Genomic DNA, 17,489 nt, shown 5'->3' on the forward strand with positions numbered 1-17,489 from the left:
TTGTATATTTATATTTCAATATGAGAATGTGGGTGTGTGTATGTGTGTGAGCGCACCTTTGTGGGTGTGTGCCTGTGTGTGTGCATTTATTTATAGGCCACACACAGTTTCGTTTCCTGTGGATACACTTAATATTATATCTTGAGCATTTCTCATGTCCTTGAAATTTCTCTTAAAAATACTCTCCTAGAGATCAACCAAAGGGCTTGTATGCATGCATATAAGCATTACCAATGGACACAGACATTAGCGGGGTGGGAGTGGCTAGGAAGAGGTCAATGTGGGTGGGGGGGATAAGACATAACTAATATTTTAAACAACAAAGAATTAAAAAAATACCCTCCTATGATTCTGGCTGGTTTAGCTAAATGGTTAGAGCACTGGCCTGAGGACCGAAGGGTAGTGGGTTCGATTCCTGGTCAAGGGCACATACTTCGGTTGCAGGTTCCATCCCTGGTCCTGGTCTTGGTGCATGTGGGAGGCAATCAATGGATGTGTCTCCCTCACATTGATGGATGTTTCTCTCTTCCTCCTCCTTCCCTCCCTCTGTAAGAAAAATCAATGGTGCCGAAACCGGTTTGGCTCAGTGGGTAGAGCATCGGCCTGCGGACTAAAGGGTCCCGGGTTCGATTCCGGTCAAGGGCATATACATTGGTTGCGGGCACATCCCCAGTGGGAGGTGTGCAGGAGGCAGCTGATCGATGTTTCTCTCGCATCGATGTTTCTAGCTCTCTATCCCTCTCCCTTCCTCTCTGTAAAATATCAATTATTTATATATATATATATATATATATATATATACATACATATATATATATATATATATATATATATATATATATATATGAAAAATCAATGGAAAAAATATTCTCGGGTGAGGATAAAAAAACAGTCTCTCCTGTCTTCCTTATATACTTAATTTGTATAGAACCACTTCCATCCCCCTAAATAGAAGCTTCCAAATCCTGATTGGATCAATGTAATAATTCACCTAGAGGAGAACATTTCAGTGTAAATCTTTGTTGACATCTTTGATGAGTTCCTTCAGAGAATGTTGTAGAGATAAAACCACAATGCAAAGTGTATAAATACTTTAAAACTCCTTAAAATGTGTGTGTGGGTGAGAAATAAAAACAAACACCTGTTTTGTTATACAGCCATACCCATCATCCACAGCCTCATGTTTGCATTTCAAAAACGGCAGTCAGTAACGCAGCAGCAAGTTCTACAGGTGGAAACACATTTTCCCCCGGACTTCTCAAATAGGTAGCTTTACTTGCCAACTCCTGTGATCCGTTAGATTAGTTATTGCACTGGGTAGATCTGTTTGTGGTTCACATGGCATGTTGTGATACATCGGCTTTTCCAGACTGAGCTGTTTGTGAGTTAGCGCACAGCCCCATCACCTCCAATCTCATCTCCGTGGTTAATGAGCTGCTTCTTGTGCTACTGTGGTTGTAAACAGCGAACTGCAGGAATTTTCCAGAACAGCGAGATTAAGCATAACATTTTGCCTCTTATATATGATCTTAGAGAAGGTGCATCACTTTCATCTGTGCACTCAGCCGGAAACGCAATTATTGCTTATCGACAAAACAAACAGGTGTGCTAGCTTTCCTAGGATGATTTCACAGGGATGTTCTATTTACCAAGCTAAAGTGGCAGCTTTGAGGACAAAAACGCAGCATTGCCATGGAGGATGGAAAGTGTCTGTCGATGCTGTGTGCCTGTGCATTCCTCCTCAGTAGAAGCAGAGAGCTTTGCATCGTACAGTTTATCTGTCAAGGCCCATGAAACCAATTTCCTTTCTGTAGGTTAGAGTGAAGATTATTTTCCCTGGCTAAAAGGCATTATTTATTTATTTATTTTTAAAAATATATTTTATTGATTTCTTACAGAGAGGAAAGGGAGAGGATAGATAGTTAGAAACATCGATGAGAGAGAAACATCGATCAGCTGCCTCCTGCACACCTCCCACTGGGGATGTGCCTGCAACCTAGGTACATGCCCTTGACCAGAATCGAAGCCGGGACTCTTCAGTCCGCAGGCCGACGCTCTATCCACTGAGCCAAACCAGTCAGGGCTAAAAGGCATTTAGTCAGGAAAGGAGGGGAGATTCCAGTTTCAGAAATGTCCATCATTAACTCAGTTTACACGTGTATGTTCTGTATTCTCATCCCAACTATTCTTCACAGACTGTAAAGGAGACTAATGGGAATTTCTTGTTCTGCTTGGAGACTACTTATGGGAAGTTCTTGATCCCAGTTTGTACCTTCTAATCATCCCTTCTTTAGACCTGCCCTGCTTTCTGTTCTGCCCTGCACTAGCTGTTCCTCCATTATTTCTGACCGCCTGATACCCAGTAAGTCAAACCTGACTGAATCTAAATCTGTACCTTAGGGCACCAGTCTCATTAGTTAATCCATAAAGCTAATCTCACCACACTCGTTTATTCTAAACCTCAGTATTTTTACTCACTTTAAATTGCAATAAATAAATGCTTGTTGAAAATTCAAACAACGTAGAAGAAGATAAAATATCCCCTCTGCTTAGGAATAATCACAGTTCTTTTTCTCTTGCATACATATAAACATTGAAATCATTTGGTTTATTTTAGTCAAATATTGGATCTTTTTCTTTATCTCTGTAGATAGATAAATGTTTACACTCCCCTCCCCCCCAACATCATTATTGGATTTTTATGTCAGTGTGTAGTCTTACTACATTGTTTTACAAGCTGCCTGATATTTTATCGTAGGCATGTGCCATCATTTATTTGATTTCATCACTTGCAACTTTGTTCCTTTCACTTCTGACAGGTAAATGCATTTGCTACCCCCATTCTTAGTAATTTCTACCCTACAACTTTATTCCATTTTTCTGCCAAAAGAGTGTTCTTTTAATTTCCAGTCCATTTACATGATTCCCACTTTTCCAAAACTCACCTTCCCCAGCCTTTTCCTATATTAAGCTGGTGCTTCTTTGCATTATTTGTTAGTGGTTGGTTGATCCATTCATTCAGTAAGTCTAGGAAAATTAGGTGCTTCCCATGTGCAAGAAACTGGTGGGCTGTGAGGGGCTACAGTGACAAGTGGGGCTCAGGTTCTCCTCTGTGGCCCTGCACAGATGCCAGGTCTCAAGGTAGAAGAAGTCAGACTTTGACAGAGTCTGGGGCCACAGAGATAAATTGCATCCTCAGGTGGCCAGGTGGAGGGGTCCTTTCTGCTCGCTGGGGAAATGGTCCCAGGAATGGAGGAGCTAGCTGTTGTTAGATCTGGACCTCAGAGAGTGCAAAGGCTCTAATATAGAAGTGGGGGATGTGTTCTGGACAAGGGTGAGTGTGGGTAAGTGTGGGGCTTGAGGAGGATTAGTGAATTGTTTAACTCTACCTTTACCTTGGAGGTTTGGCTAAGGGAAGTTGATGAAGTAGAGAATTACCCCTGTTGTTTATTCAACACTCATGCATTTTCAGGTCACTATTGTGACGTTTCTCTTTACATTTCCTTGCCTTTTTTTAAAAAAAAAAATGTTAACATAGCTTTAACAAATGGAAAGTATTGTTTAGTTTTGTTTCTTTTTTATTTTCAGGAAATATTGATTTATTTTGTTATATATTATTCTTGATTTTTCTGCCAACATTATATTTCTCATATTTATTTATGTTGCATGTAGGTGGAGTCCATTCATATTCACTGTGATATAATATTGCATACAAATTTCTATTCTTTCAGAGGACACCAGTGTTATTTCTAGTTTTTGTTTTTTGCTATTATGAACAAGGCTGCTGTGAATGCTCTTTTACATATCTCCTGGGCAGATGTGGAGGCTGGATAGCCCACCATCGTAGCTCATTGTCTAGGGAACTGATTTTATCCTTTCTTTCTAGGAAGACACTAATTTGGTTGCTAGAAATTTTTTTCCTGTAAGATTTAGAAAAACATTTTAAGAATAGTCCTTATTTGATTATATTTATTAAAACTCTTTTTAGGGCTTCCTCATTGCTAGGGAGTACTCTCCATCCTTTCAAATTACTCAGATAATTTTAAGTCATGGTTTTTATCTCCAAATTACAGATGATGGAATCTCAGGCATAAGGTTAATAAGGTTGGAGCTAAAACTGGGAGGCAGGCAATCTGGGTTCAGAGTCTGTGTTCTTAACATCTCCGCACTGCTGCCTCCTCTAAGCTAGTGTTGCTGCACAGGAGGACCACTGGGCTGAAGACTGAGGAGCACCATTAGATAGTTCCTAACCTTTTGCGTAGCAAAGACAGGCAGGCAGACATCCTGGGGCAGTGTTTAACTGCTAAGAGAACAACTTGCCAAATTGATGCAATCTGACCTTCCTTTTTCTGGACTTATATTTAGGAATCATGCCTTTTGTCTGTTCATTATGGAAATTAAAGCATTTGGGATTACATTTCAGCCATGATGACCTTTATTGTGATGTCCTGAATGACCTTTACACTCTCAGGCTAATGAGCTGAAGAATAAAATACCATATGTTCACAGCATGTCTGCATTTCCCTGCATCACATTTCGAGCTAATCATTCGATGCTTATGTGGCAGCTAATTCAAGGTTTTTATTGACTTGTTCTCTTGAAATCTCACGTAAAAGACTGATGCCTTGTGAATTAACTTGTAGTTTTCCATAGAAATTATCCTAAATCTTGGGGTAAGCACTATTTAGCAGCACTGGCAGAAAGTATCTAGATCTTCACAATGATTTTTTCATTGTTTGGACAAACTACCTTGGTTTCTATCTCCTCTAGTGACTAGCCAGTCAATCGATTATTATATGTGTGATACTCTGTTCTGGGTCCTGGGATGTCGAGTGAACAAAACCAAGGCTCAGTACTCCAGTTAGTTGCTTATTTCCTAGTTGGCTATAAACAAATACACCCATTGAGAAATTTTAAGTAGTTCTAAGTGACATGAACTATTTCAAGTAGTTTTATGTGACAACTGCTTAGTGCTGTAGGAGGTCTTGTGGGTGACATTTGAGGGTAATTTGAACAATGAGGAGTCACCTTGAAAGGATCTAAAGTGAGAGAAAGGATCTCTGGACCTGTGGGCCAGCAAGTCTGTCTGAAAGGTGATGAGCTCAGTGGTCAAAAACATCAGAGAGGTGTGTGTGTGTGTGTGTGTGTGTGTGTATGTGTCAGGGGTGGAGGGGAGAGCATGCACGCTTGCATGCACAGGTATGTGACCTAGTAAATACAAGACCTAGTGTAAGCAAGCCATCACCACCCGAGGGAAAAGTTAATGGGTGAAAATAATGCAAACCCACATACACATCTCTATTAAAAGCAAGAATAAGAAACAATATTTATGCTTCCATTAAAATGCTATTCATGTTACCTTTTCTTCAGTTCTGCTACTCACTGTCACAGATATTTTATTTCTCTATTAAAATTTTCTTAACAGAAGAATTGGGGTTGCTGGGAAAGGTGCAGAAGTGGGTGGGGCCAGACACAGCAGTTCTTCTCGATTGGGATCAGGGATTTGCATTTTTGGAAAGTTGCAAAGGGAGCACGTGCAAGGTTTTAAACAGAGGAAAAAATACCCTAATCTGATTAACTATTTTTTCCCTCTTTATATAGGAAAGGAAAGTGCAGCTACATACATATTTTTTAAAATATTCAAATATTCTATTATACTTTTTCCACCTTTATCTATAATAATAAAAGGGTAATATGTTAATTATACCGGACATCATTCCAGACATCCTTCCTGACTAAGTTGGGGCTGGAGGGAAGCCAGCCTGGGTCCCGGGTGCCTGCAGGCAGCTGGAGGAGGGAAGTCTGGGTCTGGGGTGCTGGAAGGAAGCTGGTGCTGGCAGCCGGGGGAAGGAAGGCCTACTCTTGCACGAATTTTCGTGTATTGGGCCTCTAGTTGAAGTATAATTTGCAAATAAAAATTGTTCATATTTACCTTGTACAACGTGATGTTTTGATACCTGCGTATGTGTGAAATGATTACCACAATCAAGCTAATTAACACATTACCTTATGTAGTTAGTTACCTTTTTGCATGTGATTGAGAACATTTAAGATCTTCTGTCTTAGCACATTTCGAGTATATAACACAGTGTAATTAACTGCTACCATTGTGTGCTTTCACATGTTGGCAAAGACATTACACTCCAAGTCCTCCTCTTACATGTAGTTAACATGCTGAACGTTAGATTTCCAGAACTTATTCATCCTGTGTACCCCTTCCTCAACATCTCCCTATTTCCACCAGCCCCAGCCCCTAGCAACCACCATTCTAGTCTATGCTTCTGTGAGTTTCACTGTTTTAGATTCTTTACAAAGATTGCTCTGATTGCAACATAGAGGATGGACTCCTGGGGGACAAGCATGGAAAGCCCCAAGACAACTCAAGCGGCTTCTGCTAAGTATGGGTGAGATATGGAGTGGCTTCACCTGGGATTGCAGGAGTAGAGGTGAGGGAAGGGGGCAGGCATGTGACCCACATGTTAGGGTTTATTGATGGTTTAGAGTGTCCTGTAGAGGAGTTAGAGAAATAAAAATGACTACCTGTGATGGGGAGACTTAGGCAGGAAGTGGATTCGAGGAGGGGGAATTGGTGGTTTTCTAGGTCCATGTTTGATGGGAGGTGATTCTTTGTTCAGTGGAAGAGAAAAGTGATGGAAGTGGCAGTTTCAGGGGCAGGTTGGAGCTGGGATATAAATTTATATTCACCATTATGAAACTGCTATTCATCATCATGGGCCTTCAAGGAGGGTGCTAGATGGCGGGCAGAGGATGTCACAAGACATGGAGAAGGCTATCCATAGTTGTGTGGGGGCTGGTTCTCTTTCATTATTGGCTGAATGAAATCTTGGTCAATTAGGTTTCTGGCTCTAGGACCAGTGAATGATGCTGTGGCTGGTTACTTAGTGAAATTTCTCTCCCTGAGGACACATGTTCAGGCCCAACACGAGGTCAATTTTAGAAATAGAGCATCTGCTTATTTCTTAAGCCCAATGATTCATGTGTCTAGCAGGGCTCCCAATCCCTGGTTAGTATGGTCATTGCAGAAATTAAGTATAAACAAGAATAGGGTGTTCAGCATAGCAAGATGGCCAGGGTCTTGACTGTCAAAATCACTAGTTCTTCCATTTATCTGTGGGGCCTCCTTGTGTCTTGTCTCCATGTCTGTCTGTCAAACAGGAAGGAATGAAAATACTTACTTGTATAGGTTTATTTCAGGAAAATAAGAGATATATTAATATTGTTCAGAACCACATAATCTTCTTTGCAGTTTCTTAAGTTTTCTGTTAACTAGAATCTTTGATTTTGATATGATACGTCTCAGTAATATTTTCTTGTGATCAGAACTTTTAAGATTCCTTCTTCTTAGCAACTTTCAAATATCCAAAACAATATTATTAACTATAGTTAATTTTCTGTTTTAATGAGGATTTCTTATTCTTGCTTTTAATAAACTGAGTCAAAAGTAATAAGTAAGTGTACTGCCCTTGAGATCTGACCGAAGATTATGACAGATTTAAGTGGACTCAAATATACTGACTTGGCCATGTCTGGTCCATTGGGCCTAATAAGTATCATCAGATATCATACCCGAGGGTGGTTGCCAACTAAAATCTGAAAATAGCAATTCAGGGCCTTTTCATTAAATATTCTAGTTTTCCCAGTATATTAACAGTCTATTATGTGTGAATTCACTGGATAATATTTCAAGGTATTTGCATTTTCATCTTAGAATAATGAATATGATGAGTGTATTTCTGTTATGAATTGTAACATCCTCCTTTTTTTGTCCTTTGACTTTCATGTATTCCAACAGAGGATGGTGTGCCAGAGTAACGTATCCGAACCTCTCAGGGTTAACATGCCATGGTGGTATCTTCCATGAGCTTTCAGTTTCCAAGCCCAGGAGACTTCCTCTTTTTAGCTGGGCTGCCTATAGTAATCCCCTCATCCCTTTGACTATTAATTGGAAAATTATGACATTTAGAAAGGACATTTCTCAAAACCATGGGAATCCTTGTATTTGGACCAGATGTTAAGAGAATTTTTAACAGAGGAATAAAACATCTGTGACAATGAATAGCAGAATTGAAGAAAAAGGAACATGAGTAGCATTTTAATGGAAGCATAAATATTGTTAAGAAGGTAGAGATGTGTATGTGGATTTGCATTATTTTCACCCATTAACTTTTTCCTCAGGTGGTGATGGCTTGCCTATACTATGTCTTGTATTGTCCAGAGGTGGAGATTTTCACAGCCTTATTTAAGAATAGGGCAGATACCCAGGTATTTGTAGTCAGGGTGGTAAAGGCTGTATAGAAATGAGTATTGATGTACGGTGGGGCCAGGTGGGGATGGGGGCAAAGTGGAAAAAATCAGAGAGGGCTACTCAGAGATTGGGGCTAACGATTGAGTCTAGAGGCAGGGAAACCCATAAAAAACAGCTGACACTGCAGAAGTGAGAAATAGATGGGTTGGTCAGGGTGGGGAAGTGGGCATGATTCTAGGTATGGGTGAGGGAAGGGTTGACAGAACATAGTGACCAACTGGAAGATGAACTTCAGGCAGATGAAGGAAAGGGAGGTGAGGGGTGGGTCCTCATATTCTGAGTTGGATGTCTGAGTAAACGGTGTGGCTGGATATGAGAGCAAACAGGCAAGAAGAGAGCTGGTGAAGACAGGTATTGAAGTCACCTTTAAATGAGGCATCTCTGGGTTATTTATGTGAAGATATCTAGTTTGATTTATGAGTTTGGATCACGTACAGAGGTTTTGAAGAGAGTTATAGATTTGGAAGTCACCAGTTTTTAGAACATTTGTAATATTATATGAGTTTTAATAAAAGGCCATTGAGAATGTGTAGACTGAGAAGCGATGAACCTTCAAGAGAGATTGGGGTGCACCATCATGTAGCAGGAGGACTGAGTAATAAGAGTTTTAGATGCAGGTGGAGCACAGGGAGATTCAAGTGTTATTGAAACCAGGGAACAGAGGATTTGGGAGATATTCAAGAGGAAAGGTCAGTGGGCACATGTGCCATGGAGACTTCCAGTTGCATAGGCTCACAGGGTTTGACAATCAGGAGGTGACCAGTGATGTTGACCAGAACAGTGAAGATGGAAGGGTGAATCCTTTTCTTCCTGTTACCATTGTGTGCTTTCCCATGTTGGCAAAGACATTGCACTCCAAGTTCTGCTTATCTTAACTAAAAACAAATGGAAGCTATGAATAATAATTTCAACACCATGAGAATCATTTATAACTCGATTATCTTATTATGTCCAAAACCCTTCAGAAATTGTCCATTGTTGCCTTGAAAACCCATTATTTAAATTTTCATTTTTAGAAAAGACTCAATTGTTGGTTTAGCTAACACAGAAGTAGATTCAATGAACTTTCACTTTGTTTTAAAACCTGCTGACAGATAAAATTAATATTACCTTTGTGTAAATAATAATTTTATCTAATGGATTTCATTTATTTTTATGGATCCTTCAGGCGATCTGGAGCTAAAGTAGGGGAAAAAGGCAAAAATGCAATAACAATTCCCTTTGAAGAGAGATATAAAATAAGGTCATTGGAGCTGAACTATTACTGAAATGTATAAAATAGTTTAATGTTTGCTTTTCCCCATTTTATACCATGAGGTCATTTTATATAACCATAAAATTCCATCTCATCTCCATTCAGATATGATGAAAATCTAGGAGTAAGAAAGCCAGATTTTTATTCAGTTACCTGGCAGCGAGTGATGCTTCTCTTCTTAAGGCAGTCACTGTTTTCATTAACATGTTCCTAAAAATGTTTCACTAATTCATTGATGCTAAACCTCTTTTGGCTGAAACTTGGCAGTCGAGACACATGGGTTAAAATAATATAAAAAGGATCTAATTTTTACAAAAAGGTATGTAAATATGGAAGATTCAGTATGTCTGGTGAGCATCCTGATTCCCCCTAGAGACTCAACGTCATAAGAAGAAACCTGTAATTTCACCTCATTTTCCAAATAATAAAATGTTCAGTTATTATTTTTGAAAAAGATTAGAAGAATCTATTTTCTTGCACACTGTTCATTAAGTTTATTGTTTTATTGATTCTTCAATTAATCCCATTTACTGCTCAGTACCTAAAATATCTGAACTATTGCAAGAAAAGAACATAGGTTCATTCAATACATTGATTCCAGCCTTGAAAACATCAGATTGATTTTCCTGGATCATTTCTTCCTGCTGCTTTAAACACTCTTAACTTGAACTCCTTCAGAAGCCATCACTTCTGCCTTCTTCCATTTAGAGGGAATTCCTTTGTCTTCTGGGTTTCCTAAGTCTTTACTTCTATTTCTATTTGATAATTATCGAAAGGTAGATTTTTAGTTGCTTGACTACTCTTAACTGTGACCTTGAAGGGCCCCCATTGTGTCCTCTTCATCTTTGCCCCTGTGTTGGAGTGCTGTCTCTTGCCCATAGGTGACATCCTTCAATATGGCTGGTTGGTTAATGATTCCCCCTATGACTCCTCTTGTTTCTGTACCAAGGACTTATTCCTTATTATGAAATTTGGGGATACATTACTGGAGTTGATTCAGATCATCTGATCTCGTGGCCCTTAATAAGTGTGTGGTTCTGCCAGCATGAGTGGGAAGACTGAGCAAGCCTTGCAAAGAGCCAGGGGGTAGTAGCCTCACCTATTTGGTGTGGCTACCACAACACACTTGATCTTTCAGCAATAACCTATGAGCTGCCTTTAACCCAAGTCTTCATATCTCAGACACAGAGTGAAGAGAGAGATCGGATGATTTCAACCTCCCCTTTCATCTCTCGAATTCACAGAATCATTGACAAGTCCTGTCTCATATGTGCCAAGGGAATGAATAAACCACCTCACCATGATGTTTGCTCAATGGCAAGGGATGGGTGAATTCTAAATGCTCAATAGATCATTGGCTATTTGATTTCTGATTCACTGAGACTGCCTATTCAACATGTTGGAATGCATAAAACTTGGGACTATAATGTTTAATCTGTAGGTGGTTTATAATAAAAAGGAGAAATCAAAATGTAGGAATATGAAAGGTTGTATGCCTATACATGCATCCTTTGATGAGGAAGCAGGCCTTAATTGCTACATTGGGGTTCCTGGAAAAAAAGCTGCCACTGTGGGCTGGAGTGGGTGGCCTTGTGTATGCAGAAGTGGAGGCCAGCCTGAACCAAGCCCAGTGGGAAGACTTGGGCAGGTGTGGGGCTCATGGCATCAGCAACGTGCAGATGAGTGTGCAAGGCTGACTGAGGATCCTGACTAGGCCAGCGGGGCTGGAGGGATGCCTTTTCAGTGGGAGTAGTGGAGGTGGAATTGGAGGAGATGGTTGTTGGTGAAGGGGCAGAGTGTTTTCTTTGGAATGCAGTGGAGGAACCCTGAGAGTTTTGAAAGGCCTGGGCTGTTTACCTGGCAGCAGCTGACGATTGTGCAACAGGTGCCGTATTTAGCTGTGCCAGGGTGTGTGGGGATGAGACCATATGGTTTGTTCGGATGGTAGAATGATTCTTCAACTGTTCTACTGCTTTCAGTTTAATCTGGGACTTAATTCTGGGGGAGCGGTTGGTTCATCGGACCCCATGGAATAGGGCGAAGAGATGGGAAGGGGGAATGCAAATATACACATTTCAGAAGAGCTGTCCATCCGACATTACAACATGCTGCACTTTGTATTATTAAGAGGCAGATGTACAACAGTCTCCTCAACTTTGCCTTCAGCCCTTTGATACTAAAGGCTCTGCAGTGGGCAGGTGTGGGGCACGGCTTCCTGAGCCCTGTCCCAGTCAGCTCACCTGACTTCATTGTCTTCTCCCCAGTGGAAGTCCTGGCTTTATGGACTCTCTGAGATGTGCCAAAGGATCAGGCCACTTCCAACCTTACAGTAGACCTCAGGCTCAGTAGAAACCCAGCCACTTCTGAACAGAAGCACACTAAGCTTATTTTGGATCTGTGTTTATTAATAACTATTTAGACTTTGTTTCCTAAGCAAAGTTCTTGTGTAAGCGCTCATTCTTTTGATTTCTTTTTTTTTTTTTAATCTGACAGCATTTTTTAAACTAAGAGGAACAGTTATTTCTGTTCCCTAAAGCCTATTCATTTGTGGTGTGGGTGTGAATGGGAAATGTTATTTATTGCACACACACTTATACTCAGAGTTTTGCTTATTTAGATGGAGCTTGTAGAGAGATCCTCCCACATCAGGAAACTAAAAGGAAGGCCTCAGGGGTTTTGAAATAGATGCAACAAAAATGCTTCTATTTTGTAGCCCAAATTAGCCTGCTGTAATAAATCTTCCTATTTGCAAAATTGTTTGTTTAGTATTAACTCACCTAATATGTTTTTAATTTTTCAGAGGGAGTGGGATGAAATTAGAACATTTACTTAAAGTGACCTTTTGAAAATTTCTTCATAATATATTTCCCAACGTAACAAATAGTTATAATTAACATGACTTTTATTCTTAGTGAAATTTTGCTGATGTGACTCTATACATATTTATGTGTATATATCTATACTAATAAAAGGGCAATATGCTAATTAGATCGGGAGACCTTCCAGGAGACCTTCCAGATGTCCTTCCAGACAAAGCCATGGTGGCAGGACCGAGGCAGAGGCGGTTAGGGGTGATAAGGCCAGGAGGGAGGGCAGTTGGGGGCAAGCAGGCCAGCAGGGGGGGCAGTTTGGGGTGATCAGACCGGCAAGGGGGGGCAGTTGGGGGTGAGAAGGCCAGCAAGGGGGCGGGGAGGAAGTTAGGGGTGAGCAGGCAGAGTGGTTAGGGTGATCAGGCAGGCAGGCAGGTGAGCGGTTAGGAGCCAGTGGTCCCAGATTGCGAGAGGGATATCCAACTGCCGGTTGAGGCCCAATCCTACAGGCCTAAACCGGCACTTGGACATCCCCTGAGGGGTCCCAGATTAGAGAGGGTGCAGGCTGGGCTGAGGGACACCCCCTGCCCCGTGCACAAATTTCATGCACCGGGCCACTAGTATTTAATCTTTCAAGTGATGATAGCTTATTTAATTTCTAAAGAGGGAAAGGTGCACACAAATTGGAGGTTCTCAACCAGGGGTGACTGGCAGTGTCTGGAGACAATTTGGGTTGGCACAGATGGGGTGGAGGTGCTACTGGAATCTAGCCAGGGATGTTGTTAAATGCGCTGCACATTTCCCAGAATAAAGAATGATCTGGCTCTAAATGTCACAGTGCTGAGATCGAGCACTAAAATCCCTGGTATAATTATGTGCCTCCCCACCTCTGTCACTGAGAGGCCAGAGCTCTGTGACTCAGTGGAAGATGGAATTACGTAGTCTAGGATGGAGCCTCCTTAGAGTAAAGGCATTCAGGGAGTTAGTCATGCATGGCAGGCTGCTCAGAAAAGCCCACTCTGTAAATGAAGATGGTGAATACCCTGCCCTGGCATCTTACCACGAGGATTGTTTATAGTCCCTTTATTTTAAGAAAAAAGGTAACATGCTATGTAGTCTGGAAATTATAAACTTCTAAAAATCACCTGTTCTCATTAAAAGTGCTTCACTTAGTTTTTCATGGCAAACATGTAATTTCATCTCATCATTGTGTGCCTACAAGTCCCATTTTAGCTGCTCTGCTCTTGACGTGGCATCTCCTCCTTCTCTAATGGTCCCTTTCCACATCCAGGCACTTGTGCTATTTTTCTCCACCTTTCCTTCAGGAGGCAAAGATGCTGGCACTGAGGTGAGAAGGTCATGGCTGTTGACGTTAGACAGTTTCAATGGACAGTTGTTCAGTGGAACTCATTTCATAGGTAGCACAGGGGAGTCTGTGTTGGTGTGGGCCTGACACATTGAAAAATCATGTGCAAGAGAAAAATTTGCTCGTAGTCTCTAGTTGACTTGAACTCAGGCTGGGAGGTCAGGCTGAGGCAGTGGCCCATCCATCTCCGATGGAGTGTTGCCCAGTGAGAGAGAATGTGTCAGAGGTACTGCTCTGGGTGCCCGTTGGGTGCCAGGCACAGTGTGAATGTGTGGTGTCATGCCTGCCACAGAGCTAGCACTTTCTGAGGGTTTACTGGTACTTTCACTAGCCTTCCTGCATTATTTTATCATTGCTGATTTGTTTTGACATGATCAGTGATAATCTATCTTCAGGGGCCTAGTGAGGGTGCTTCAAATGCCCTTGCTCTGAACAGAACAAAATTACATCTGAAGCCACTCTAACAAGTGTTACTCTATGTTATGTCATCTGATGAATTTTCCTGTGTTAAGTCTCAGGTCAGAAGAATAAGAAAAGGAGGGCTATTTCATGTGGTTACCTCTAGACTGGCATTCTGAGCCTTGCCCAGTTTTTCAGACTATGATATCTTTTCTAAGAGTGAAATTAATCATCTTTTAATTTTATAACCCAGGAAAAAAAAATAACTCCTGTGCCTTCATTGTCCAATAGGGCGCACCGTGTCTAGGCAGGGGTGGTGGCCCCGTTGGACAGGTGCCCCACCCTCACCCCCCAGCTCCCAATTTTCCTCTGCATTCCTTCATCCACCTTCATGCTCAGGGTCCCTGACTCCTACAGAAGCCATACTGTAGCTTAGTCATGATTTATAGTCCCTCCACCGTCTTCTGCTCAATGTGTACATTTTCATCAATGGGAGCATTGAGTCAATGAGAATCAAAATATAGAGACTGAGAAATTTGATGCCCCCTAAAATTTATGTCTTATTTGTGAAATCTCACCATATATTCAGGGGACACTCCATTAGAGGATGAGGCCTCTTTTCTTCATTCATAACCACGTCCGTTACAAGGACCCTAATAGCTTCCCACTTTTGCATTTTTGGGGTCTTCTATTTGATATCTCCTCTCCCTCTTAAATCTACAGTCTCTTCCCACTCACCACTTCTCAGAAGCCACAGTTCATGATGTTTTCTTTACACTAAACCTTTCCTAACATTGACTGTTTAGTGCTTCTCTGGTTTCATTGAATGTTCTTTGCTTACCTGGCATTCAAGTTAGCCATCCATGTTCTAGCCCACTTTTTCTCCCTCCAGTCCTTTTTGGTTCTTTGACATATGGATTTTGTCTCTTGTTTTACTGAAACTGTTCCCCCAATTTTTAAAAAATATTTTTTATTGATTCCAGAGAGGAAGGGAAAGGGAAACATCAATGATGAGAAGGAATCATTGGTCAACTGCCCCCTGCACATGCCCCTCTCCTCCCCACCCCCTACTGGGGATTGAGCCTGCAACCTGAGTAAGTGCCCTGACTGGAAATCAAGCCCTGACCTCCTGGTTCATAGGTCCATGCTCAACCACTGAGCCATGCTGGTCGGGCTGTCCCCCCAAATTGATTATTGACTGCCTTTTCACTAAAGCGTTGGCCTGACTTATTGGGATGCAGTTGACCAGGTCTCTTTTTAAAAAGTGTTATATTTTTTAATCTAACTTGATCTCCATTTTCTCTTGGTGAGCTATCTCTGATTTTCTTCTCATCTTTGTGTTATGACTGTTTAATTAGCAGCTTCTAAACAAACACAAAACTTTAGCTCCTCCTTTTCCCTCCTCATGCTTTCCCCTGGTGAATTTAACCACTCCCATGATTTTAAACCCTTCCAAACATTGTATGCAGTCTCTGACTTCTTTTTATATGAGCACCCAGCCTGGATTTTCAAGTCTGCTCTTTTCCTTAAGTATTCTCTCAGCATCTTAAACTCAACTTGCACAAAACTAAATGATCATATTCTCCTCTAAACAAAATTCTTCTATTGATTATCATATTAAACACAGTGGTACTACCATCTTCACAGTCTCTTATATTCTCTGTCTTGAGTCCATCCATGCCTCTTTACTCTCTGTTTCCCTAAATTTTGCAGATTAGAACAATGATCATTTTATTTCATTTCACACTTGGCAGGTTAGGAATTTGGACAGGGCTCACCTGGGTGATTCCTTTGCTCTCATCCTTACTGAAGTCATCAGTGGCTTCCACATTTACTCACATGTCAGGTGCCTTGGTGGGAGGGCTGGGAGACTGGGCTCTGAGGGAAATATCACTAGAGCTCCTCTAGGTGTCTCTCTAGCATGGTAGGCTCAGGGTAGCTGGACTTCTTACCTGGGGTCTCAGTGCCCAAACAGCATGTGCTAAGAGATAGGAAGTAGAGACTGGCAGTATTAGGGGCTGGGCTTGGAACCTAGCATACCATCACTTCTGTTGTATCTGGTTGAGCCATATGGTCACATTGACAACCCAGATTCAAGAGAGGGGTCAGAGCCTGACCTTAACAGGTGGAATTTCAAATAATCTGTAGCCTTCTTTAATTTGCCATACTTTTGCTAACCCGTCACTTTGAATGTTTGCCTGAATTTTTATTCACATTGACACCATTAGAAGTTGCAGCTTCATTTATTTCTCTTCTGAGCAATTGCAGTGTCCTCAAATGAACTTCTCCTTTCTACCCAATTTCCCAACTACACTGTTGTAAGAATAATTTTATTAACATTTCATCTAATGTAATATTAATATACTATGGTAGCTTGTTGCCTAAATATAGAGACCTTGGACATTAGTATAGTTTGCCTTCCAAACCTTAACCCAACCTACTCTGTAAGCTGCTTCCCACTATATCTCCCTTTATATCCCCTGGTGTTTGGGTCAAGTATAGCACACTGTTCCCAAAGCACATTGCCTACTCCTTCCTCTTGCCTCTTCAGGGCATCCTTTCATCCTCTTCCTTTGGCATGGAATGCACTTACAGAAATCTCCATCTGTTGAAATCCTCTTTATCCTCCAAAATGAAACTCAAACGTGAGCCCCTCTGTGGATACACCCTTCATCTGTCTAAATAGCACGAGGACTCTCAACTCCCACCGCATTCCTGCTTCTTTTTATGGCTTTTTAACAACTTGGATTATAGTTATTTTTACAAGCCTATCTTATTTTAAAGCTTATTCATCTTTTAAATTATTCATAGGCTTTCAAGTATCAGCACTCCCAGTATAGTAATTTCATCTCACCCAGTAGGTGCTCAATATAGATTTCATTGGATTTATATTTGGTCCCTAGCCAGAGACTTTGCAGGTCATCTGTACATTTCAAAGGATAAATTCACTAAATATGGGCAGTTTTTAAGAGTCGGGTAGCACATTAATAACCAGCTTATAAGTCAGTGACAATGGTTATGGCCTTATTAAATAGGGTCTTTTGAATATTAAGAAGGAAGGGCAGGGTTCTCAGGGTTTCCACAGATACGTCTGTGTTTGCATGTTCCAAGGGAAAACCAATTGATGATCACAGCCCTTAAACTGCATTCCATGGAAAGTGACCGTGATGTTTCCGTGGAGCTTAAACTTGAACACTTCTCCTTTTATAAAAAATGGGTTCTCTCATAAAATTATCGAGGGAAAAAGGTCCTTAAATGAGGCACACACACACTCACATGTATCTGACATATAAGCCAGAAAAACGTCTGCTTGTCTAAGCTCTCAGCTCTTTT

At 41.1% G+C, this 17,489-nt stretch overlaps 1 protein-coding gene across 2 annotated transcripts in view; it reads left to right on the forward strand.

Annotated features, from left to right (window-relative positions):
• SEMA5A (semaphorin 5A) overlaps window positions 1–17,489 on the forward strand; it is a 400,847-nt gene that overhangs the window by 135,853 nt on the left and 247,505 nt on the right. The window lies entirely within an intron of this gene.

This window comes from Plecotus auritus (assembly GCF_963455305.1).
Source record: "Plecotus auritus genome assembly, chromosome: 7".
Classification (NCBI taxonomy): domain Eukaryota; kingdom Metazoa; phylum Chordata; class Mammalia; order Chiroptera; family Vespertilionidae; genus Plecotus; species Plecotus auritus.